This window comes from Rhineura floridana, chromosome 6 (genome assembly GCF_030035675.1).
Source record: "Rhineura floridana isolate rRhiFlo1 chromosome 6, rRhiFlo1.hap2, whole genome shotgun sequence".
NCBI lineage: Eukaryota > Metazoa > Chordata > Lepidosauria > Squamata > Rhineuridae > Rhineura > Rhineura floridana.
In genome coordinates, this window is record NC_084485.1 from 101,317,178 (window position 1) to 101,342,141 (window position 24,964).

Here is a 24,964-nt window from a genome sequence, read left to right on the forward strand (position 1 = left end):
CCATACTGGCCAATTTATGTATATGAAAGCAGAGGTCCTCACTGGCAGGCTTACAGCTCAAATGCATACATAAAGATTCTCAGGTTTTTCTGTAGATTGGCCTGAACCAAATCTTTGCTGTTTGGACACAACAAATACTAGGACTGTTAGCACAGCGATAATGATGGTAATCTATATTTTTGTTTTTGCTTCATTTGTTTTGCCTATATTGAGGGGTTGTATATATTTCGTTTCTCATCTGTGCATGGCAGGTAAATTCTTCTCTCTTGGGTTGCAGAAGCACTACCTGGTTTCCCCTTAACTATGAATAGATGGCACTGAGTTTAGAATCCTATGCTCCCAATCCTGCAGAAGAATGCAGAGAAATACCAAGTTAGGTAAATCATGACCCAGCACGTTTGAGACCACATTCCCCTACCCAAGGCTCAGACAGTTATAGTACTCTGTAGAGGGTTAAGTATTTAACTTGGCTGGCTGGGTGAGCACTGAATTCAAGACTATGGAGTTCATATTTGTTTTGCCTTCTCTTACAGTGGGATCTGTTTGTCATTTGCCACACTTCATCCTATGCTTCTCTTCTTTTGACTTTCTAGAAAAGAATGTCTGGTTTCTAGAAAAAATGAGTGTTACACCACATTGAGAATATTTGGCAGTAGCTTAAATATGAAAAGTTTCAGGAAAGGACAAGGGACGAAAGCAGCAGAACACGTCAAGAAATCAGGGAGGGGTGGGGATAGGATCTGATGACCTCTTCCTGATACTACTGGGCTAGAGAGAGTAGTAGTCTAAAGTTGTATAAGGCAGCCCCATATGGTATACCAGCTTTTTCCATCTATGATGAAATGGACACTTTCTTGTTGGTCATCTGAAGCAGATACAATCACCATGGGCTTCACAGTGATAGGCCCACTCATCCTTGTTGTGTAAGGCCTGGTTGTAAATTGGTTGTGAAGGTTCTCCACAGAACCTTGAAACTGATTCTATGAACCAAAATGAGCTTGTATGTTTTTGAACAGCAACTGCCCGCAACCTACTTTTGAAACTAAAGAGAGCTTCAAGAGCAGTTTGTGGTATGATCACACGAATAATCTCTTGAAAAAAAAGTTAAAAATTCCACTGGGTTAGCACAAACCCTACAAGCGATCTTATGGTGGAAAGCTGACAGCACCATAAATGGAATTTCAGGCCATGATTCTGTGATCACATCAAAAAACAATGCCTCTATTCAGTTTCTAAAGAGCACATTTATTTTTCTCCTATAAAATTCTTAGGAGGAAGATGTAGTAAAAATCTTGACCATGCTAAATATATTGTTGCACTGGCAGTTTCCAGACTCTGGAACGCAGAAGGCAAGCATGACTGAGAATCCCTACTGCAAACTCATGTCTAGGAGCATTCTTCCTTCTTTGCAGTGCTTGCTGTTAACAAATTATATATAAACACATACTTGCAATTTTTCTATGTACATATTGCCTACCAAAATTCATATTCTAAGGTGATTGTATCCTGTATTCTCACTGTGTTTATCCTTTTTCAGATCATAGTGGCAGGCACAGAGACTTCTTTCTTTCAGTGGTAATAATTGTATTATACATTATGGAATTTACTGCAAATGTAAAAACGTTAGGGCAAAAAATTCTATTCCTTGTTCCAAAAATTGGTTTGATTATTTTCATTATGTAAATTTCCTCATAATGTTTTATATGGCTTTTATATGTCTGAGAATCTATATTTGGATGATAAATGATAATGTGATATTGTGTGATTGCCCATAAGAAGCTCCCGTATAAGTACTTTATTTATTTATTCGACTTATTAGTCGCTTATCTGGCTGAATTGTCAGCCACTCTAAGCGACGTACAAAGCAGAACATGTAAACATCAAAACATTAAGAGACTAACAATAAAAACTAACAATAACATAAAAGCAACAATTTACAGTTAGTTGTAAATTCTCTGAATGCATTAAGTGGTATATAAAAATGCTAATATACTGGTCTGTTCCACTACTTAAAAGAAAGGTGTAGGTGTGTAATAAGTCACTATATAGATTAAGGGTCCCCAGCATACCATCCATGAGAGTCACCCCACCCCAATGTACTGTTCCCAATGCCCATAATTTGTACATTTGCTGATTCCATATTTTTCAAATTTACAAAAGTTGCAATTTTCAGATGCAGTTATGCTAACATAAATGATAATTATCCCCTCATTTGCCTTTCTTGTATAACAGTGGCTGCTCACAAGCTCTCACAGAGGAAGACTCAATGGCTAGGTGAAGCTAAATAAATTCAGTTTAGAAACAATACAGATTGTAAAATAAACTAGGGTATCCAAATTTGCTAGTACTAGGCACTTTCCCTTATAACGAGAATTCTTGTACAGTGTTACTCATCTACCAGGCAAAGAGCTGTAATATATAAATTATGGCTAAAATCTCCCAGCAAATTAGAATTAAGTGAGGGAGACAAAAGTTTATGCTTGGCTCTTTTTAACTGTCAAGCAAGAAACCTAGGCATAACCTGGATAAATGTAAGATAGACATTGTACATTAGGGTTGCCAGGTCAGAAGCATTCCAAATTCTGAGATTTCAGGGGTGGGCGCTAGTGATGTCATGGGACAGGCCCAAGTGATGTGACTAAGCACAATACATTAAGCATCAACCATAGTTGCTTGGAGCATCCAATTCAAACAAAAACATTTCTCTGAATGGAAATTAAAATAGAAATCTTAACCTTTCAGTGCCGGATGGAGACAAGCGGAATTCTGTTGGCACTTGTAAATCATGTCAAAAATTTAATATATATAAACAATCAATATAAAATCCTTATAAGTGTTCTCATATAGTATTAAAAAAAACCTGTGAACCTGGAACCTGTGTCAGAATATGTGGATTACTTTCTTAAACCATTTATTCCACAAATACAATCCTGTTTAAAAGACACAGGTGACTTATTGAAATATTTGGAGAGAGTCAACCTGGAGAATGAGGATACTCTGCTTGTCACCATGGATGTAGTGGCATTATGTTCAAATATACCCCAGGGGCACGCTATGGAAGTGAGTGAATCAACTTTAGACAAGAGAGAAAAGTGTAATAGTCCACCAACTAGTTTTATCTGCTCGTTAGCAGAAGTGGCACTAAAGAAAAACTTCTTCATGTTTCAAACTCAGTATTACTGGCAGGTATCTGGAACAGCTATGGGTTGTAAATTTGCCCCAGAATTGGCAAATTTATTCATGGATTGGTTTGAGCAAATGTACATCCTAAATGTGAATAATGAATTCCTGAAGTACATAAGCACATATAAACGGTATTTGGATTATGTTTTTTTTAATTTGGGAGGGATCAGTAGAAAGCCGATGACCTTTAAAGAGTACATAAATAATAAGCATCATTCCATAAAATTTTATTTGAGTTATGATGCATTAAAGATATTTTTTTTGGACATAACAGTAATGAAAAAGAAAACATCAATATCTACAGACACATTTAGGAAACCAACTGATGCAAATTCCTTCTTGAGGTTTGACAGATTTACCCTAAATACGTTAAAAAAATTGCCATACTCACAAATGATCAGGATATGAAGAAATTGCAGTAACTTAGTAGATTTTGACAAGCAAGCCGGCATATTAATGAAGCAATTGCAAGAAAGGGGCTACCCAAAAATGATTCTGAAACAAGCCAGACATAAAGCAAGGATGATAGATAGGAAGAAACTGCTGGAATCTAAGGTTAATAACAGGATGGACACTAGAATGACTATACCTTTAACATTTGATGGGTACAATGGACAAATCCAACAAATTATTTTGAAGTATTGGGATCTACTGTCTGATATTCCAAGATGTAAAGAGAAACCTCTATTTGTATTCAAACGTGCTTCCAACTTGAAAGACCTTTTAGTCCACAGCGATATTAATAAGAATATGAGCGGAAAAAAACAGGTATTCCATCTTGTCTGATAAAGCAACAGGAAAATTTCCATGTAACCAGTGCAGTACTTGTATCAATTATGCCATACTAAAACAGGTCACTAATCAGGTTGACAACAAGAGGTATGTCCTCAGAGGGTTTTACAATTGTAATACTAAGGGAGTGGAATATGCTATACAATGTCCTTGCAATCTCATGGATGTAGGAATGACAACCAGAAAAATCAAAATGAGAATCAGTGAACATAAAAGTTGCATTAAAAATGGAAGACTACATGCTCCGATGGTAAAACATTTCATAAGCTGTGAACATACTGGAAATGATGTAAAATTTTGGACTATCGAGAAGGTCATAGGAGTAGGAAGACAACTGGAAGCAACACTGAAAAAAAGAGAACTGTTTTGGATATATTCCCTGAAGACGATGGTGCCAGATGGACTAAATGAAGATTTAAACTGGGCCCCTTTGTTGTAACAAGAAGCATTTGGGGGGGCCTTGTTGATATAAGAAGTACTTTGGGTTTCTGTGTCCGTAATTCTTTGTCAAGCATTTTTTTGTGATCTGCATTTTGGAATTTTTCCGTGTTAATTTATAGTTATTTTGACAGTTTATTGGCATACAGGTGATTTGTCGTGTTCCTATGGTGAAGTGTCTCTGGTTACCCATTAAGGGTTAATGTATAATAGCTAAGCAAATTCAGCTGAGATATGGCATGTATTGAGTGGCCGGAGGAGTAGTTTCCACAGCTGTGTTAGTTCTGCAGACTCACCCTCCCACAACGACTTAGCTGATTAGACATTTAAAATACAGCAACATCTCTAAGATATGTTACGTTGGCAAAATTCTCAATATATTTTTTACAACTGATTGATAGAAGGAAATGGTATGTATTATGTTTTTCTTTCTTTATATATAAAATCATTTTATCTATTATTGGCAAAATTTCTATTGGATTAGTCTGCAACTTAATTTATAATTATTTTCATGCAGAAAAATTGAGTTAATGAACAGCCCACGTACCAGTTCATATCTTAGAATATAATATACAAAAGTGTTTTTATGGCATTTGCCATATCAGCTCTATAACATTCCTCACTCGGAGACATTCACCATTAGTAGTTAATGTTCTCTATTATATTCTTGCCTTTTATATTGTATACTCATCACGAAAGCCACTGAAGAAGATTAACTGTCGAAATGCGTCTGGCTATGGTATACACTGTGCATTCTGTCGGCATTGATTTATGTACATTAGCCACTGTTTACAAGTTGCCCTTGATTTCCACACTGATATTGCCTTGATTATATTATATATTTTGTATTTTATTGTGTTTGGGCACTGATCTGTTTACATGTTCTTTGGCCATTTTTTTAATACTATATGAGAACACTTATAAGGATTTTATATTGATTGTTTATATATATTAAATTTTTGACATTATTTTATAATAATGCATTTTATGTCTGTACCTTAATTTTGTTATGGAGAACTGTTTTTGCATTAAGGTAGATTTTAACTTCACAGTTCTTGCTGGCACTTGTAAATCTCCTTTGCAAGCACTGGAAATGGTCAGACTATTTTTGTTATATTGAAAGCTGATTGTTTAAATCAAATGCGTGAGAGTGAATTGTGTGCTTTATTTTGATAGTTAAACAGCATTTTTGTTCTATAATTCAGTAAATCTTGGTCCTCATTTTTTGAATCCAATTTGTAATAAGTTGGATATTTCTGGCTCACTTCTAAATGGGCTGAATTCTCATTTTCTCACCTAACTCGCCATTCCACCCATTGACACTAGAAATTATGTAGCAGATGGAAAGGCAAAAATAGTATGAATCAATGTCTCTTTCCTCTTGCATATGACACTGAGTCAGAGGCCAAGGATGGAACCTTACTATAGAGTCTATAGTAAGACCTTGCAAAGCCTCCCCTTACCTAAGGATGAAGAGGTCTTCTCATAAATGGTTCTTAAAGTTTGCCAATGCTAATGTTACTCTTACATGCATACATACATACACACAAGAAAAATGATAGTCCAAAAGGAATGTAAGGACCTATCTTCCCCCAAGAGACTTATTTTTAAACCACTGGAGCAGGCCCAGTTTAAATTCTGAATCCCAGAGCCAGTCTAGAGACAGATATCACATGCTCATCACCATGCAAGCGTAAAGGGAAATGGAGTAGATGTTTGGGCAGCCTTGAAATATCAACTTATCTCTGTGCTTGACATTTCTAATGCATTTAAGAAGAATGATGGAAGAATTTCACTACAAGTTCCTTATTAAAGATGCTGTAATGGCAAGATCAAGGAAACTGCCTAATCTTGTGCTTTGGCACATGTTACCAAATTCTTCCAAGCTACACAGGAAGTGGATTGGACTGTGAAAGACCAACCCAAATTGTGTTTGCATTTTTACAAATTGGGGGGGGATCAGGACTCCTGCTCCCCATGTGCATTCACTATAGCTGCCCAATTTCCTTGCTTTTTAAAGTTTGATAGAAATATCTGTGGCTATAGGAACATTCTTAAACCGCAATAAAGTTTCCTTGGAATACCTTAAATGACTCACTGGTCCCGTGAAATATATTTTAACCTATATTGTGTTTCTTAGGGCAAGTTTAAATATTAATTAGAAATGGGACAAGTACTTGTGAGCATTGTTTCTGCTTTCCTCCATTTTTTCATAATGCTTAAACATGCTCTGTATGACTGATACAATCCTTTAATGCAAAGGACTTTGTTAAAACTGACACACAATATAGTTTAATTTATTGAAACATTATTTCATCTGAATCTCAAAAAGAGAAAAATATACATAATTAATATGTTTGTTAGAATTTTTTTTTATCCAACCTATAAAAAATCCTTGAATTAGGTAGGGTAGGAAAGCATCTATAACTAATTCAGTGTTTCAAAGTGATCTTTACAATAAAATAAAGTAAGATAAAATCATGCACACTATCAAGTTCCTGCCTCTTTTCAAGAGTCTGCCCATAAACTACAAAACCATATGTTTTAAGACAGGTTAAAAATTAAAAAAGCTGTATGTTTAACCCTTGAGAGAAAATCCTGAAGGCCTGCAATGTAGGTTAATGTGGCTGAGATGGTGAAAAACTGCTGAACTGACTGGTAGAGATGCCCTTTTATAGAATTAAACTACATCCATACAGCATTACTGGCAGGCAAACTTAACTTCATTTTCTTCATGAAATCCAACTCCAGAATTAAATCCAACTCCAGAATTAAAGCCCCATCTGCAAAGTGATTTCTGTGTTAGTTCATATGCTGGGCAATTCAATTGAAACATATCAAAGAATGCTGAAATGAACCTTTTACTTTGCAGGATTCAATTCTAATTTTATAGAACTATTTTTCTTTTAAAAAAACCCCTCTTTTAGACATCTAAACCTAGCCCAGATAGGCATACAAGTCAATCACTTCATCTTCCAGTCTTCTTTTCCGAACCAGTCCTCTTCCTTTTAGTGCTTACAGCCAGGTTTGTAACACCATAGGGCAGCCTTTCCCAACTAGTGGGCCAACAGATATTGTTGGACCACAACTCCCATCAGGCTCAGCCAGCATTGCCAATGGTCAGGAAAGATGGGAATTGTGGTCCAACAACATCTGGTGGCCCACTAGTTGGGAAACGCTGCCATAGGGTGTTTAGTATTGTTGCACCTACCCTTTGGAATTTCTTCCACATAAATATTAGACTGGCGCTGTCTCTGTTGTCTTTTTGGTGCTTACTGAAGGCCTTCCCCTTTCCACAGGCCTTTTAAGTAGATACATTTATTCCAATCTACATCTGCATTGGAATTGTTTTTAAGATGCTTTGTTTTAGAGACATTTTCATTGTTACATCCCTTCTTGTTCGTTTGATCTCTTCTTGTTCGGGCTTCTTTGGGAGTAAAGGGGGAATATAAATTTAATAAATAATAATAATAGTGTAGAGAGAAGGGGGCAGTTCTGTTCCTCAACCTTTGCCTCATCTGTGGCAACTTCTCTGTTCCTACATTAAGGTTGGATGATCTAATTTGCACAACTTCGGTAAGAGCAGCTCAAAGTCAATGATTGCTATCAGAACCTTTACTAAATAACCCAAGTGTAGAATAGCATTGTGGCTGCATTCAGACGTGGGGTTTAATTAATTATTTTTCCTGATTATAATGCTAGTGCCTCTGTGCTTATTTCTAATGTTCCTTTCACACTGTTGCATTACAGAACTGTATTTATTTTTATCAACCTCCATGTCGCACTACATTTCACTCACACCAGTTTGCATAGTCTGAATGCAGCCTGTGTCTTTGCCAGAACCCAGTGAATGTTGGTTGCACCATGTAATGGAATTGTCAACACGTTTAGAGCTCTGTACTGTGTTCAGAGCAGGAGAAAAGTTGGAAAAGGTGAAACAGTTGACAGAATACAATATACTAATGGTTTTTCTTTGTATCATAGAATCACACAATTGATCTGTGATTAACTTCTGAAACTATTGATTTTGGTTTAGTTCTCACTGAGGCAACAAACCTATGTCTAGGCAGTGCAACTTGAGACTGCAGGTGGAGATCCACATGATTTGAATGATCCTCCATTAAAAAAATTGCTATACATAGGGAAGAAGACTATGTATTATGTCAGGGAAGAGTATTCTAGCCTAGTATTTTCCTTAACCTGCTATTCTCTATGTGGAGGGATTTTTTTTTCATGGAGGAGCATCCTATCATGCAAGCCACAGATGCAGTATGAAGTGGTACAGCCCAAACACAAGTTTATGGCTTCAATGAGAACATAGAAAATGTGTATTCAGCAAAATTCTGAAAGTTGATTGGCTGAGTATGTCACACATCTTAAAATATGTTTGTTTCAAATACAAACATCCTTTCCTTTTTTCTTTCTTTTTTTAAAGTTGAACCACATGCTAGCTTGCAAACTATATTTGAAAGTTGCTTAATTTCAGAAGAGAGTCACCATATAATATGGGACACTGCTGTCTCCAAAAAAAAATCCCAAGCCCTTTTTTAGTGTTCAGAACTAGTCATGCAGTTCTCTGGATCTCCTGGCCACCAATTTCAGCAGCCTTAAAGTTCTACACCATGGGTGCTCCTTCACAAACATAAAGTATTCATATCCATTGTTCATCCACTTTTTATGGAGCATCTAGATTACATCCCGGCTTCTGCTGGGAGGAAGGGCGGGATATAAATTAATAAATAAAAGCACTTCCAAATGGTTGGCTTCCAATGTTTGCTGTGTTCCTGTCCCCTGCTCCCACCGCATCATATTTTATTTATTTATTGTACTTGTATACCGCCCCATAGCCGAAGCTCTCTGGGTGGTTTACAGTAACTAAAAACATTAAAACAAATATACAAATTTAAAAACACATCTTTTAAAAACAATTTAAAACACAATTTAAAAATTTAAAACAATTTAAAACACATGCTATTTTGGTAGATTTCCTCCATGTAGTTTGAGTGTGAACCTATCGTATCTAGTTGGCTCTGGATAGTTTGCCAACTACACCCTTTCCTAGACTGCATTCAGACATGGAGCTTATTGCATCAGTGTAATGGATTAAAATAGTAGCGCTTCTGTCTTGATTTCTAAAATTCCTTTCACACTGCAATACCTGTTGTACTAAGAAACCATGGCTTTTTCAGCTGATATACCAGCATTTTGTGCAAATGTCTTTCACACTGCTGCACCTTGTATTCATCCCTCACCCATTATATACATGTGCACTGTAGTTCCCCCATAATTCACTGCTCAGGTTAGTGTCTGGACATAGGGAAAGAGAAGGTGCTACCTGCACCTAAGCCAGAATACTGGTAGAATTTTCATCAGGCGCAAGCCTAAAGGGTGAGAAAGCATTGGATGACGGTATCCTGTCACATGAGTGGCTGCAGCTAGGGCAAAACTCCAGCAATTTTTGAGGTTCCCAAGCTTGCAAACGGATTATTTCCGGAATAATTTATCATGGAAATGAGTGCTAAACTTCCACTAGATTCCACTAGATTTCCAGAACTAGCTTTTATGTCATAAGAAAGTAAAATAAAATGCATAAATTAGCAGGTAAGAAATCAGAATAAAGGAATAACGTGCAGTGTGAAAGCAGCCCTAGACAGCGTTAGCTTACCTTCAGTGTTCCATATTCTAGTAATCTCAAGATTTAACTATTGTAAAGCAGTCTATGTGGGGCTGCCCTTGAGATAATTTTGAAATTGCTAACTGGTGCAGAATGTAGTGGCCAAGGTACTGGTGGGTGTTACAGGCCAGGCACATATTACACTAGTTCTTAAAATTCTGCTCTGGTTGGGTGTGTGCTTCCAAGCCCAATTCGGGTCAGACACTCGGGCCATAAATATCTGAAGAAGCTCCTCCTCCCTTATGGGCTTGCCCAGATGTTTAGATCTTCAGAAAAAGCCCTGTGGTAGTGATGTGTGAGAGCCTTATTTGTAGTGGCCCCCAGGTTATTACCCTCCTCTCTGAAGTGCATCTGGCCTCAACATTGTTTAAAGTTTAACATCATGACAAGATGCACCTTTTTGCACATACCTTGGCATGTGGAGGCTGATACAGGCTTGTAGCCAGCCTAAAAGTTTGGGGGGCACAAAAAAAGGAGGGGGGAAGAATTTTTTCTGTAATAAATTTTTTAATTTTTTTTAAATGGGGGGGGACTTCAGTGGATGGCCCCCTTGGGCATCACCTCAGTGGTTGCAGGCCTGGGATATCAGAACATAAGTCCCATTACAGTTTTGTTACTGTTTCTGATTGCTCTTGATTTGGTATAATTTATGGTCTAGTCATGTTTAGCTATTTTATGATTTACTTGTTGCATTAAGCTGTATGTAACCTGCCCCAGGACTCTGTGGTGAAGGGCGGACTATAAATGTATATAGCAATATCTCAGTTAACAAATCCTGCAGAAATGAAGCTCCTTTTAATGAAGGCTTTTTCTAAGGTGAAACTGAGCAGCTTTGCTTTGCTTTAAGGTGAAACTGACCAGCCTGTGTCTTTGCTTATCAATAAACTGACAAGCCTATGCCTTTGCTTTAAGATGAAACTGAGCAGCTTTGCTTTGCTATGGGTACACTTTAAAGCCTGTGCCCTTGCTTTAAGGTGAAACTGATCAGCCTGTGCCTTTGCTTTGCTGTGAATAAACTTTCAGGCCTGTGCCTTTGCTTTGCTAGGATGAAAGTGGCAAGTCTGTATGTTTGCTTTGCACTGAGGAGATCTGTTGCTTTCTCCCAGGACTGGGGAGGGAATAATCCAATATGATTCAAAGAAGGAGGGAGTGGGAGTGGGTGGTGCCAGGTAGGCACCCTTTAAAGCCCCGGTTAAAGCTGCCCCCACCATCTATGAGCAGGTGCAGGAACCTATCCCTATTATTTCCATGTTACAGTAGGCCCCCGCTTTACAGCGCTTCGTTTTACGGTGCTTCGCTAATGTGGCGGTCTCAGTTAGACGCAATTAGACTAAAGCCCCACTCATACGGCACTTGTTCCGCTTTTACGGCGGTTTTCGGGTGTCGCATGCCATTCTATTTAATGAGTTCTGCTTTTCTGCGGTTTTTGCTTTTCGGCAGAGGTCCGGAACGTAACTCGCTGTATGAGCGGGGCCCTACTGTATTCCTATCTCTGGTCACAAAGTTTCTGTTAAAGAAGTAATGTCCAGAAATACATCAGTGTTGTTAACTGAGGTATTATTGTTTAATTAATTAATCTCATTAATAATAACAATAATAATAATAATAATGATGATGATGATGATGATGATGTTGTGACCAATTTCTCATCTTTGATAACTATTAGCTACTGTTATCTTTCCTAGTATAAAGTGCAGAATGCTCAAAAGGTTTGTCCAGAGTAGTGAATTTTAGATCTGAGAATTAAATGCCTTTGTGTGTGTATTCTGAAATAGTGAACGGTATAACATTTTGGCCACAAGGTAGGATCCTGCTGTAGAACTGCTGTGGCTTAGCAGCTAAAAGCATGAATGATGAACTTGGAAGTCCCAGTCAACATCTCAGTATGATCAAGAACTGACTTCCTCAAACTGCTGTCTCACAGCCTTCTCCCCATGTTGGAAACCTATAATTACTGGCAAATTTTACAAGAGTTTTGCAATGTACACTGTGATGATTTATATGAAGTGCTTCGAGCATTCAAGAAAACTATATTATGAACATGTTTTGTGTGGCTGTTGGCACAGGGCATGGTGTGATTAACAGACAGAGATGTGTGGGGCCCAGAATGTGGCTTAGCACAGAAATCCCACAACTGTTTAATCCAGCTGTGGGCAGCAAGGATAATTTCTGGCCCTTAAAAATATTTATGGAAGGATTTACATTTAAATTATTCCAGGATACTTAAAAGATTGTTTACGTTCTCTCATTAAGCTTTTTTTTTTTTTTGAAGAAAAGAGAACTAATCTAGAAAATGATTGATCTAATTATTTACCAATTAGTCCCTTTTAGCAATTTGGGAAAAAAAGAATTAAAAGTGCCTACAGTAGCTATGAGCAATCTATGGTTCTGTCATCACCATCCATACTTGGTATAGCTACTTGGTGTTTGCAGAAGTCTTGCAACATTAGCTGTCAGGTCTGTTTGGATAAGAGTTAGAAAAGGAGTAAGAACAAGCTAAATATACAAGACCATTTGAAATGTCTAACCCTTAATGCAAGCCATTTATTTTAATGGGCTTTCTCAAACAATGATCTAGTTTATTGCCTGTACTGCAAATATATATATATATATGTACTAAGGGGTCTTTGAGACTACAATTGCTGACAGAATATTCACTTTTTAATCAAGAAAAGAGTCAAAAGTCTGCTCAACTAAGAATCATTTGGGGTGTTTGGCACACTGGGAAAAGAGGAAGCATGAGTGAGCCTGCACTAGAGTTGTTGGAGAATTTGTCAGAAATCAAAACCAGAGTGGAAATTGCTGCAGCTCATATGTTCGTCAGAGGTTAGGAACTGAAATCACACAAGCAAATATGAGTGGTATTTGCTATCATCATTTTTTAGTCTGTAAACATTATGTAGTAAATAATTACATTATTTTCTGCATTGCCCTTTCATAGATATGCATTCAATTGATTATGTTATTGCTTACATAATTATGTTAGGTTCTGCCATAGCGGATAGTGCAGCTAACAACTTAGGTTTTAGAAGAAGCTGAACAGTAGCAGATTCGAAATGGCATCAGTTGCAGTGAACACAGGACAGGATGGAAATCACTGCCTCTTTACGTCCTTATCTTGCATTTCCTGTTGTCACACTTCTTTGCAATCATTTTGCTCGCAGGGAGATTTTTGTGCTCAAGAACAAATCCTACCAGACTAATCTTATCTCATTTTTTTGTATCAAGTAAACTCCCTAGTAGACTGTGGGAATGCTGTGGACATAATATATCTTGACTTCAGCAAAGGTTTTGATAAAGTGCCCCATGATATTCTGATTAGCAAGCTAGCTAAATGTGGGCAGGATGAAACAACAGGTGCATCCACAGTTGGCTACAGCATTGTACTCAAAGGATGCTTATCAATGTTTCCTTCCCACACTGGGAGGAGGTAACAAGTGGGGTACCACAGGGCTCGGTCCTGGGCCCAGTGCTCTTCAACATACTTATTAATGACTTGGATGAGGAGGAGCAGGGAACACTTATCAAATTTACAGATGATACAAAATTGGAAGGGATAGCTAATACCATGGAAGACAGAAAGAAAATTCAAAGTGATCTTGATAGGCTGGAGATTTGGGCTCCAAAAGTAAAAATAACAATGAAATTTAACAGGGATAAGTGAAACTTCTATACCTAGGAAAAAGAAACCAAATACACAGTTATAAGATGGAGGATACTTGGTTCAGCAATACTACATGCGAGAAGGAGCTTGGAATTGTTGATCACAAGCTGAATATAAGCCAACAGTGCAATGTGAGTATTTTAGACTGCATTAAAGAAGTATAGTTCCAAAATGAGTGAAGTACTAGTTTCCAACTGGTTAGGCCTCATCTTGAGTGCTGCATCAAGTTCTGGACACCGCACTTTATGTATACAATTTGGAACAGGTTCAGAAGAGGGCAACAAGAATGATCAGGGTATTAGAAACAAAGCCCTATGAAGAGAGACTGAAAGAACTGGAGATATTTAGCCTTCAGAAGAAACGAGTGAGGGGAGATATGATAGCACTCTTCAAGTACTTGAAAGGCTGTGACACAGAGGAGGGCAAGGATCTCTTCTCGATTATACCAGAGTGCATCACAAGGAATAATAGGCTCAAGTTAGAGGAAGCCAGATTTCGGCTGAACATCAGGAAAAAATTCCTAACCATTAGAGCAGTACGACAGTGGAACCAATTACCTAGGGAAGTGGTGGGCTCTCCAACACTGCAGGTATTCAAGGGGCAGCTCGACAGTCACCTGTCGGGTATGCTTCGATTTGGATTCCTGCCTTGAGCAGGGGGTTGGACTCAGTGGCCTTATAGGCCCCTTCCAATTCTATTATTCTGTGATTCTATGATTAATGTACTTGGATGTTACACTAAAATAGAAAGATAAGAAATGCAAAATCACTTGTGCTTCCTATTACCCCGGCCTCTTGGACATTCAGAGTCAAAGCAAAATTAACACAAATTCCCTGCCCCCAAGAATTCTGGAAACTGTAATTCCTTAAGGGTGCTGGGGATTGTAGCTCTCTGAAGGGTAAATTGCAGTTCCCAGGATTCTTGGGCGAAAGCCATGTGCTTTAAACACACTGTAAATGTATGGTGTGCATGCAGCCTCAAGGAGAGAGCAGAGTTGAAGTGACTCTGCTACAGTGAACTGAGAAGAGAGGACTAGGGAAAACAGTTGCAGTTATGTTCTTTGAGAACCTTTCTCCTGTTCCACCAAACAGACAAAACCCATGTCAGCCTTTGAGCTGCATCTTGAGACTGTAGCCCTATTAGGATATTCAGTTTCCTCAAGTGTATACAAATGCATGAGGAGAAATAAGGGCATGCTACCAAGCCCTGCCTCCTTTGGCATGTCATCTGCACACATGAGTTTGAGGGCAAAGGTCTGCAGTGGAAAGCCTGGTCTACTTGTGGAGCCTCCCTATGTGATTTAGGATGTAGCTTTAAAGTCTGACTGCTTTCAGACTCCTTATCAATCAGTTCCACCGTATCTTTCATAGATGCATCACCAGGTCACTAATAACTCCCCGGAATATTTCTTCTGTAACCATCGGAAGGACTCTCATGTTTTGAGCAAACTTATGTCTTGAAAACAACTGTGGTACCCCAGCAAATGCACACTTTAGAATGCCTCCTAGTCCACTGTCACTCATTTGTCATCAACTCAACCGACAAAGGACATAATCATGTGCTTGCCTCCTGGCCTCAGTAAGACATTATTAAGTAATGGCTGCTCTACCCAAGTTAAATTGACAGCAACTTTACAAAGTTGTTGATCAGTTATGAAGATAGTCCAGTTCCGACGTCCTGTTTCAGTTATTTGCAATGCCTCAATTATAGTTGTCTTCATAGTGTCCGGCTCAGATGGTATCATATCAAGTAATGCAGCTCGCGTTTTTTCTTGTGGATACACTCCTCTCTCACAAGAACTGTTCATGTTCCAGCCACTGAATTCCAGATGTCCATCAAGAACTTGTTTCAGGAAATTATAGTCAAGAGCTTTGCAACAATACCCCTCCCATCTCGACATGCTGTTTATGACATGTGATGCTACTCCAAACTTTGGACTTGTCCTTTTCCATTTCATGTACCAATTCCATTTCACTGCCTGTAAGGGAGTGTCTTCTTTGCCTGCATTAGATTGTGATGGATTGAGCTATGATGAGCTTCCGCCGGACTTTAAAGGCCTGGCTCTTCAGGCGGGCTTTTGGGATGGGTTGAAACTTTTACTGTATGTTTTAATATTTTAATGCTTATGGTATGCTTAATGTCTAATGTATTATTCTGTTTTGTACGTCGCCCAGAGTGGCTGGGTAACCAGCCAGATGGGCGACTAATAAATCCAAGAATAAATAAAATAAATAAATAAATTGTTGGAGAACAATTTCTCTCAGGAATCTTTATGATAACAACCATCTGCTGCATGCAGGTCACTGGTGACACTGTTGAATTGCAAGTTGACATCCCTGCCACACTGATCATTTCGCTTGCAGCCTGGGTAAGTATGGCCGTTTTGAATTAGACTTTTCCAGCATGATCTGCGTGTTGGGAGAGAGATGCCTCTCTCCACCTCAATAGGTGTTGCTCATCACGTTTTATTGAACACTGTGAAGCACAGAAAATGCAGTGCTCTTGAAATGTGAACTTGTCAAAACTTTGTCTCAATTGTTTCTCTGGCTGCAGACTTCCCAAAGAACCAGAATGTGAAGCCTCTTATTGACTCTTCAGATGACTATATGTTTGCAGCAGTAAGTAGACAGTTTTGGTGACGCCATACACAATGTATATGTAATTGTTCATGAAGATATTATCACCTCATAGCACACTCATTTGCTGTATACTCTGATGCCTTTTCGACTCTTTTATGTTTCTGTCCTCACCACAAAAAATGCAAGCTTTTAGCACATCCATTCTTACGGTATGAGGACTCTTTTAGTAAACTCCCTGCAACAAAGAAGGAAATCACAAAATTGTATTTTTGTAACAACAATCATCAAAATGATATAATAACATTATAAAAACCTTATATGATGTGAAATGTAATATTGTGACATTTCCCCAAGGTTTAAAGAGTGGTGCACTTTAAACTGGGGGATTAAATGTAGTTATATTAAAATCAAGGTTTAAATGTAATGTTGTGAAATTTCCCCAAGGTTTAGAGAGTGGCACTCTTTGGATTCAGATTTAAAAGCAAGGTTCAGTCTGCTCTCCCCCAGACTATTAGGGCTGTTGTCAGAGTAGAATCATAGAATCATAGAGTTGGAAAAGGTGTTGAAGAATACTGGATTATTCCAAGTGAAAATGAATTTTACTTCAAGTATATGTACAAGAGAAGAATCAAAAAGGAGAAGTCCTCAGAAGTTTAAAAGAGAGTATAATATCCTTAAAAAAAATCTTAAAAGTCTGGCTTTTCTCAATTTCCTGCACAGGCCAACTAGAAAGAGACCCCAAATAAACACTAGCTTTTTTCCCAACAGAATAAGAAACAAGTTCCCTGTTTTATTGGAAACAGGCCTTCCTCTTGTGACAAATCACCTGTAAACTTGTAGGCCATTGACACTCTGATACTCTCAAGAGCCCTGATCTGAGGAGGACAAAGGGTGAAGGAAACATCCAAAACAGCTTATTTTTTTTATGAAGGGCTTGAATCTCGCTATCTCATAAGTTCCTTAGAACTCATTTTAATGAATTGTGCCCTAAAGCCTCAGTCCATGTTGTTGGAAAACTCTTCCCTCCATTTATTCTCAGCAGCTGGAACTAGGATTTTCATGAATGATTGTGAATTAGTGCAAGCTAGGACTTTTGCATTTGTGATATGAAGGATAGTGTATGATTAGACTGGCTTTTAGGATATTTTTCAGGTCTACAATGCTTGCATGAGAGTTTAGTTTCTCTGCAAAACACCATTGGCTCCCTTCGTGAGCTTGGTGATTGTTCCCTGTGAGCAGGACTACACACATGCAACTGTGTGTAGCAAAGCGTTAATGTCACTTCTGTTAGGCAAAATCAGCTTCAGGAGGGAATGACGTGGAGCAAAGGAGGAGGTCTGTGCTTAACCAATGCTTTTTTGCAGCATTGTTGCCATTCCCTCACTGCTACCCCCTTTATTCCTTCTTTGCAGTCCCAGATGAGGATTAGATTTGCCTTCTATACATCTTTCGTACCAGACTTCTATTTCTAACTACTTGGTATTTGTTCATTCTTTTACCCACTGGTGGTAGGCAGCATAAAATCCACAGACACGTGTCTTTTTTGCATCCTGTGCAGCTCTCTATTAATAAACCAACAAATTGTGGCCGTAATAAGTCTAGACACCAAAATATTGCCCCCTCGCTTAAAACAGGAGTATATTTTGCTGCTGTAAAGCGATGTTGAAATCCACATACAAAACTCAAACTATCTTGTGCCTGTATTTTTTCTTCCAGCACAGAGCTTAGGCTCTGACAGAAAATTTGCCCTATGTTGTATTATGATTTTAGTGTATTTTATAGCTGGTCTTATGGCAAAGTGATTTGTGGAGAAGCTGTGTGGAAAAAGTTGTTTGTTTCATTGTTTCAAACTCTGGATACATAAAAAATTAAACCATTACCGCGTGCTTAACCCACGCACATTGGCTTATAATAAGAGTAGGCCTCATTCTTGTGGGGATAATCTATTGGGGGCTGCGTATCTGCAGTGGGCATGGCCAAAGTCATTGTTGGTCAGGATGAGAGGCAAAATTGCAGCTATCCCCTTCTATTTATCAGCCCCTCTTTCCCCTCCTCCCTCCTTCCTGCCCATTGGGCTATCAGGAGAGGGACAGATCACTTGTGCACGATGAAGAGAGTTTTCCCCTTCACTCTCATTTCTCATTCAGTTTTGGCTTCCATCCGGTTCCCTCCTTCTATTGCTCTGTCAGTTCCTCCCCCTCCCACCCATTTCCCCCCTCCTGCCCTTCCTCACTGCTCCCTGCACCTGCATGAAATTAAGCCAAAGGCTGTGAGTTCTCCACCTATGGCTTAGATCCAAAGAAATGTGCTAGTTGTTCTGCCCATCCTAGGGTAATTTGGACTTGAACAGCAATTTCTAATGATGAACATGTTTTGAAAAGGTTCAAAAGCAGTTTGAGAGGTTCGAAAGCAATTTGCATTGCAACATGTGGATCTGGCGTTCATATTTATTTTTTTAAAAAGCACAAAGTGGGCATGCGTGCCTAAGACATCTCTTTTGAAACTATCCATTAAATTTGTGTGACAGATTCTGGGTTGTGTGGATAATCCTCAATTTTGCTAAATGCTAACAAAGAGTATAGCATGTTATAAAACATGTAGGCGGTTACCATAACTGAGAGATTTATGAGGGGGAGAAGGGGGCTTTATCTTTCTGTTGTTCCTTCTGTTGTGTTTGTGAGATTTTTAACCCATACTACAAGAAGAAAATTAAAATAATGAAATTAAACTGTAATATTGGTTGTAAATTCAGAACTAAATGTAGGGGTTTTATGTGTGCTTTGTTAGGTTACAGATGATTAGTATTCTCTCTCTCTCTCTGTCTCTCATCTGCATTTTGGCTTTAGTTTTGAAATGCAGAATTTCAAATCAGTTTTTAATAAGGCATGGGTATCTGGTATTTAAAGTGAAAAAGTCCAAATTCCCACTCCTGTGATGGGTAGGAGAATGTTTCCTTAATAAAAATGTGTTCATTTACCACATAGTAAAAAAATATTATGGGGTTTAAATACCACTTGCATTAGTCTACTGGTGCTATTAACTTCTGCTTTAAAAATAGCTGCTAGGCTCTGCATAACAGCTAGACTGTATGTTTATACAATGTGGAAGAATAATTGCCCCCGGTACTCACCTCTCCTAGTTTTTGGCTGTATAGATGGGGCCTTTTCTAGTGGTCTTGCAGTGAAAGATTCATGAACTCTCTCTGACCCTTCACAGTGATACTTGAAACTGGCCCTCATTTCATCTCATGCAAGGGTAAAATGTCTTTCCTTCCCGTTCTCTTTCAGCCTGAAATTTGTCAGAGTTCCAAGTACAATGTTACTTGATCATGATATGGAAGATAGTGTGAGTTGTTTGCCAAAAAGCACAATTAGTGTTAATCATAGATTAGCATGAATTTCTGGTGTTACATGCAAAAGAATTTGACCTTCCTATTAGCTAGATGGCTTTATGCATATGATACCTTGTGTTGCTGACTCATGTGTGCAAGCATCAGAGGAGCTCAGCTTTAAATATCGATGCATGGAGGGATATAGTACATAGCAAGTACCAAAATACCAGGGAATTTCTACATTCTAGAAAACGTATTAACAACTAGTATCAAAATAAACATTACACATAAAAATCAGCTACAAAAGTACAAGGAAAATTAATAATCATAGTAAACAAGTAAACAAAATATTCTCTACCCATGGGCTCCTAAACAGTGGTCCATGGATCACGAGTGGCCCATGAGCTTCATTCAGGTGGTCTGTGACTGGTCTGTGAAGAAGCTTACAATTTGAATTCTATAGAATTCTATGGAATTCAAATTGTGATACAATAAAATACAATATAAGAAATATCAAAAGCAATAAAAATACAGTTAAAAATCATACAGCACAGCACATGACAATTGCTGCAACAGGCAAAGGAAATCATTAACCCGTAATTAATCAGTAATCCACCCAGACCCTCAGCAATTTTCACGTGGTCCATTGGGGAAAGAAGTTTGGGAACCACTCCTCTAGACATCAGGAGGTAAAATTACAAATAAAAATAAAGTGAAAAGTATAAATTCAACCTTTTCAAATAACATGATTGATAATAAGGGCTCCTACTGGGAGGAACGGCAGGGTATCAATAAACCAATCAATAAAATTAGGCAAAGGAAAATAAATTCACTTCCCAGCTTGTTATTGTTGTTATGTGCCTTCAAGTAGATTACGACTTATGGCAACCCTATGAATCAGTGACCCCCAAGAGCATCTGTCATGAACCACCCTGTTCAGATCTTGTAAATTCAGGTCTGTGGCTTCCTTTATGGAATCAATCCATCTCTTGTTTGGTCTTCTCCTACTCCCTTCTGTTTTTCCCAGCGTTATTGTCTTTTCTAGTGAATCATGTCTTCTCATTATGTGTCCAAAGTATGATAATCTCAGTTTCATCATTTTAACTTCTAGTGACAGTTATGATTTAATTTGTTCTAACACCCAATTATTGGTCTTTTTCACGGTCCATGGTATGCCCAAAGCTCTCCTCCAACACCACATTACAAATGAGTTGATTTTTCTCTTATCCGCTTTTTTCACTGTCCAACTTTCACATCCATACTTAGAGATTGGGAATATCATGATCTGAATAATCCTGACTTTAGTGTTCAGTGATACATCTTTGCATTTGAGGACCTTTTCTAGTTCTCTCATAGCTGCCCTCCCCAGTCCTAGCCTTCTTCTGATTTCTTGACTGTGGTCTCCATTTTGGTTAATGACTGTGCTGAGGTATTGATAATCCTTCACAAATTCAGCATCCTCATTGTCAGCTTTAAAGGTACATAAGTCTTCTGTTGTCATTACTTTAGTCTTTTTGATGTTCAGCTGTAGTAGTCCTGCTTTTGTGCTTTCTTCTTTAACTTTCATCAGCATTCATTTCAAATCATTACTGGTTTCTGCTAGTAGTGTGAAATCGTCTGCATATCTTAAATTATTGATATTTCTCCCTCCAGTTTTCATACCTCCTTCATCTTGGTCCAATCCTGCTTTCCGTATGATATGTTCTGCGTATAGATTAAACCAGCGATTCCCAACATGGGCAGTAGCGCCCCCCTGGAGGGCGTTACAGCCTTTCAGGGGGGCGTTGGCATGACTACAAACTTTAGGGGGGCGTTTGGGTTCATTAGGGGGCATTGACATTTGGCGGTCTGATGCGACAGTTGAAGCATTTAAGTTTAATTTTATTTAATACACAAATCATTAATTTTTAAACTGTTTTGTTCCCAGTTAGAATGTATTTAATAGTCTCAATTCATGGAAATAACACTATAAATAGTGTGTGCTCTTTAGTAAAGAAATTCTGAATAGCGACCAGTGTCATATCAAGGAATGGGGATATTAGCCACGGCCTGGCACTAGATAATGTTCCGATGCTGTCTTGAGGGATGTTGGAACCAATCACGAGAGTGTTTGATAAGCTGGGTATATTGGTGGACGGCGCATTCTTCCAGCGGATGAGTGCCGTGTGCAAATGGGTGACGCAGACAGTCAGTTATTCTCTGGTTTTCTTCAGGAATGGGACACACTCGCTACCCGTTGTTTCTGTGATGTTTAAATGAACTTGTTTAACAAAACAATGCCAGTAAACTGAATGAGCTTGTTGTTAAGTAACACATTGTATTCTATTGGTTCATACTGTGTGGACTTAATTAGTTTTTGCTTATGTTTGCTTAGTGCAGTGAATCACATACTAGTGAAGAATCGAAACCGTTTGGATATTGTTAGTCGTGGTGACTTAAGACTATTACTATCCAAGTATACAGTTGCGGACTGGGTCTAAAAATATTGGTTGCCAGGAGACAAAGGGGGCCCACCGACAACTATAAGGCTATCATTTAATTTTTATAAGAAATAAATAAAATTTTCAAAAAATATGTAAGTGGGAAAAAGGCACAATTAAATTTTTTGCGAAATAAATGTATATTTTTAGTAATTACAGTGTACATATATTGTACATATTACTGGCAGTATACAGTAGATACTAAATGTAAATACAGATTGTTATAATTGAATTTTTAAATTATTTTTTTTATTTTAAATAAATGGTGGATATTTTTAAATAGTTTGCTTGTACTGAACATTTTACACATTAACAGGTAGTTCAAAAGCATATTTCATGCAGTCCACTATATTAAGAGCAATCGTTTGAATTCACTAGATGATTGTGCGAACCTGTCAATAATTGCTTCTGCATCCAATTCATCTAACAATTCCTTTTCACTGGATAGCAACATGTATGATTCCAAGTTCTCCTCAGACAGTGAATTTCTTAGCCTTGTCTTTATGATCTTTAGCTTTGAAAATGTCCTCTCACATTGGACTTGAGTAACTGATAGTGTGCAGATGACTTTATAAAGTTCATAAAGGTTATCATATGCCTTGTCATGAAGTCTGTTGGATGCCAGAATTTTTAGTACACACGATGGGCAAGTGCTACAAATTTTACACTTGTTGCAACTGGAATCCATATTCTCACCATCATTAAGCAAAGTTCGAAGCAAAAGAAAACAATTCCAATATTACTTGATCTTTGCTGATTTGTGGAGACAGCTTAATAATACCTTCCAATGCTTCGTCTTCAAGGCCCTTCTCTGCAATAGTTTTAAACTTTGCTGGGTCCAAGCAGGATAAATCTTTATACAACTGTTTGTATCTAGTGACTGGACAATGTGGTCCATTATTAGGTTAAACACATTTACTCAAAAATCAGCTAGAGAATCTGAGGAATTTCCTTCATCATCTATAAGCTCATCTGCCATTCTTTTCTTCTTCCTCTGCCTCTTAACTGGCAATGCTGTTTCCAAAGAGTCAATTTCCAATGTTTGATTTTCATCCATATTCAACTGTGAAATCTTGTCATTACATTTATTTACAAATTCCAGTGCCTTGCTGTCAACGTTATCAAATGTTCTTGTCTGTTCCTTCAACTTTGTTGTAGCTGAATCTACTAAACTCCATGCAGTAAGCATATCTAAACCACTTGTCTGTAAATAACTTGATAACGGGGCTGTAGTTTCAAATATATACAAGTAAGTAAATGCTGTCAATATTGTTTCAAACTTTAGAAGACTTTGAAGTAAAACATTTGCTTCTTGTTTTGTTTTTGCATCAAACTTGTCTGAATCTTGTATCATTGATAAGCATGTCAATAGATTTACAAAAGTACTGACAGCGGCATCATCAAAATGTCCAAATATAGTTGTTGCTGCATTGGATTTTCCTGACCATCTTGTCTCACCAATTAGCTTTAATCGTTTCATTTTTTCTTGTCCTAGATGTTTTCCAACAACTTCTACCCATACAGCCATTCTCTTGTATGATGTTTTCACAAAAGTTGCTAAATTCTGGAGCAAATTGAAAAAAGAAACTGCAGGCACACAATATTTTGTTGTTTCAGTTATCACCAAATTCAAGACATGGGCATAGCACCATATATGAACATGTTGATCAGCCACATCAGTAATTTTACTTTGTAAACCATTATACTGGCCATGGTAGCTTGCAGCTCCATCTGTACTATCAGATAAACATTTTTTGGGATCAATTTTAAGATGCTGTAATGTTTCATTCAATAGATCAAAAAGTCCCTGTCCTGTACTATCATTACTTGGCACAACTGAAAGTAGTCGCTCACAGATAACACCTTTAAGCACATACCGAATAATAATGCTAAACTGATTGATGGATGAATTGTCTTGTGTTGAATCAACTTGAATAGAATAATATTTTGCTTGAGAAACTTCATGACTAATTCTTTCTTGTATCATATTCTTCATAATTTGGATTAACATGTTAATAGTTGTTTTACTCAGGTATGTAACAAGTCCACCACGGCCTTTACTTTGAGCCTTTCCTTGTTGTTCTAATCGTTTGATTCTTTGTGTAGACTTGTTTTGTACTGCAGAACCGTGAGCTGCCATAATGGGGTCATATTTTGCCATCAACTGCACTGTAGCTAAAAAATTGCCATGATTCAGAACCTCATTATCCAGAGTGTAGGCCGATTCATTTCTGTGACCTGGAAAAGGAAGTGCTTGCTTGCCTAACATCTTTATGATGTCTATAATCCTCATGACAATACTCCTCTGCTTCAACACTTCTTCTTTCTTTTTAATTAGTGAAGATGCAAAAAAATTATATAAGGTGCCATCATTAACCACACTGATAAATTGCTGAACATTTCTGACATGTGTTGTCGATTCATGTAAAGCCAAGCTCTGGCTAATACGCCTGTAGTCACTAAAGCCACGTACAAAGGGTGATGGATTACAAGTTATGGGAGACTCAAAGGCCAAGCAGTATGAACAATATAAGCACCTATTTTCTTTGTTATATGTTAGCCATTTTCTTGGGACTGAGTCATTCATAATTTTCCTCTCATACAAATGAGTATCAAATGGCAGATCATCAAGTAGCTGAAATGGATGTTCAGCAAAAAACTTTCAGATTTGCTCGTGATGGATATTGGAAGATTCCAGCAGTTGATCTTTCATTTTCTTGTGTAGGTTCATTTATAGGATGTGCTTCAGAAACCAAGTCATTTATGCCTGAAGGTATATCTGATTCCCTGTAACTAGTTGAAGCTATGTGTTCAGATGTTGCA

General features: G+C 37.9%; 1 protein-coding gene across 4 annotated transcripts in view; it reads left to right on the plus strand.

Moving 5' to 3' along the window:
• The window catches only part of ROR1 (receptor tyrosine kinase like orphan receptor 1), a 333,715-nt gene that overhangs the window by 88,308 nt on the left and 220,443 nt on the right, over positions 1 to 24,964 (plus strand). The window contains exons 1-3 of one of the 4 annotated variants that reach the window (XM_061633311.1): positions 4,682 to 4,823; positions 16,051 to 16,119; positions 16,305 to 16,369. The exons of 1 other annotated variant lie outside the window; for it this stretch is intronic. The gene's annotated coding sequence lies outside the window, so the exon portion shown is untranslated. Of the gene's footprint in view, positions 1 to 4,681; positions 4,824 to 16,050; positions 16,120 to 16,304; positions 16,370 to 24,964 lie in introns of those variants that run through there. 2 more of the 4 variants (XM_061633313.1, XM_061633312.1) reach the window with 2 other exon arrangements.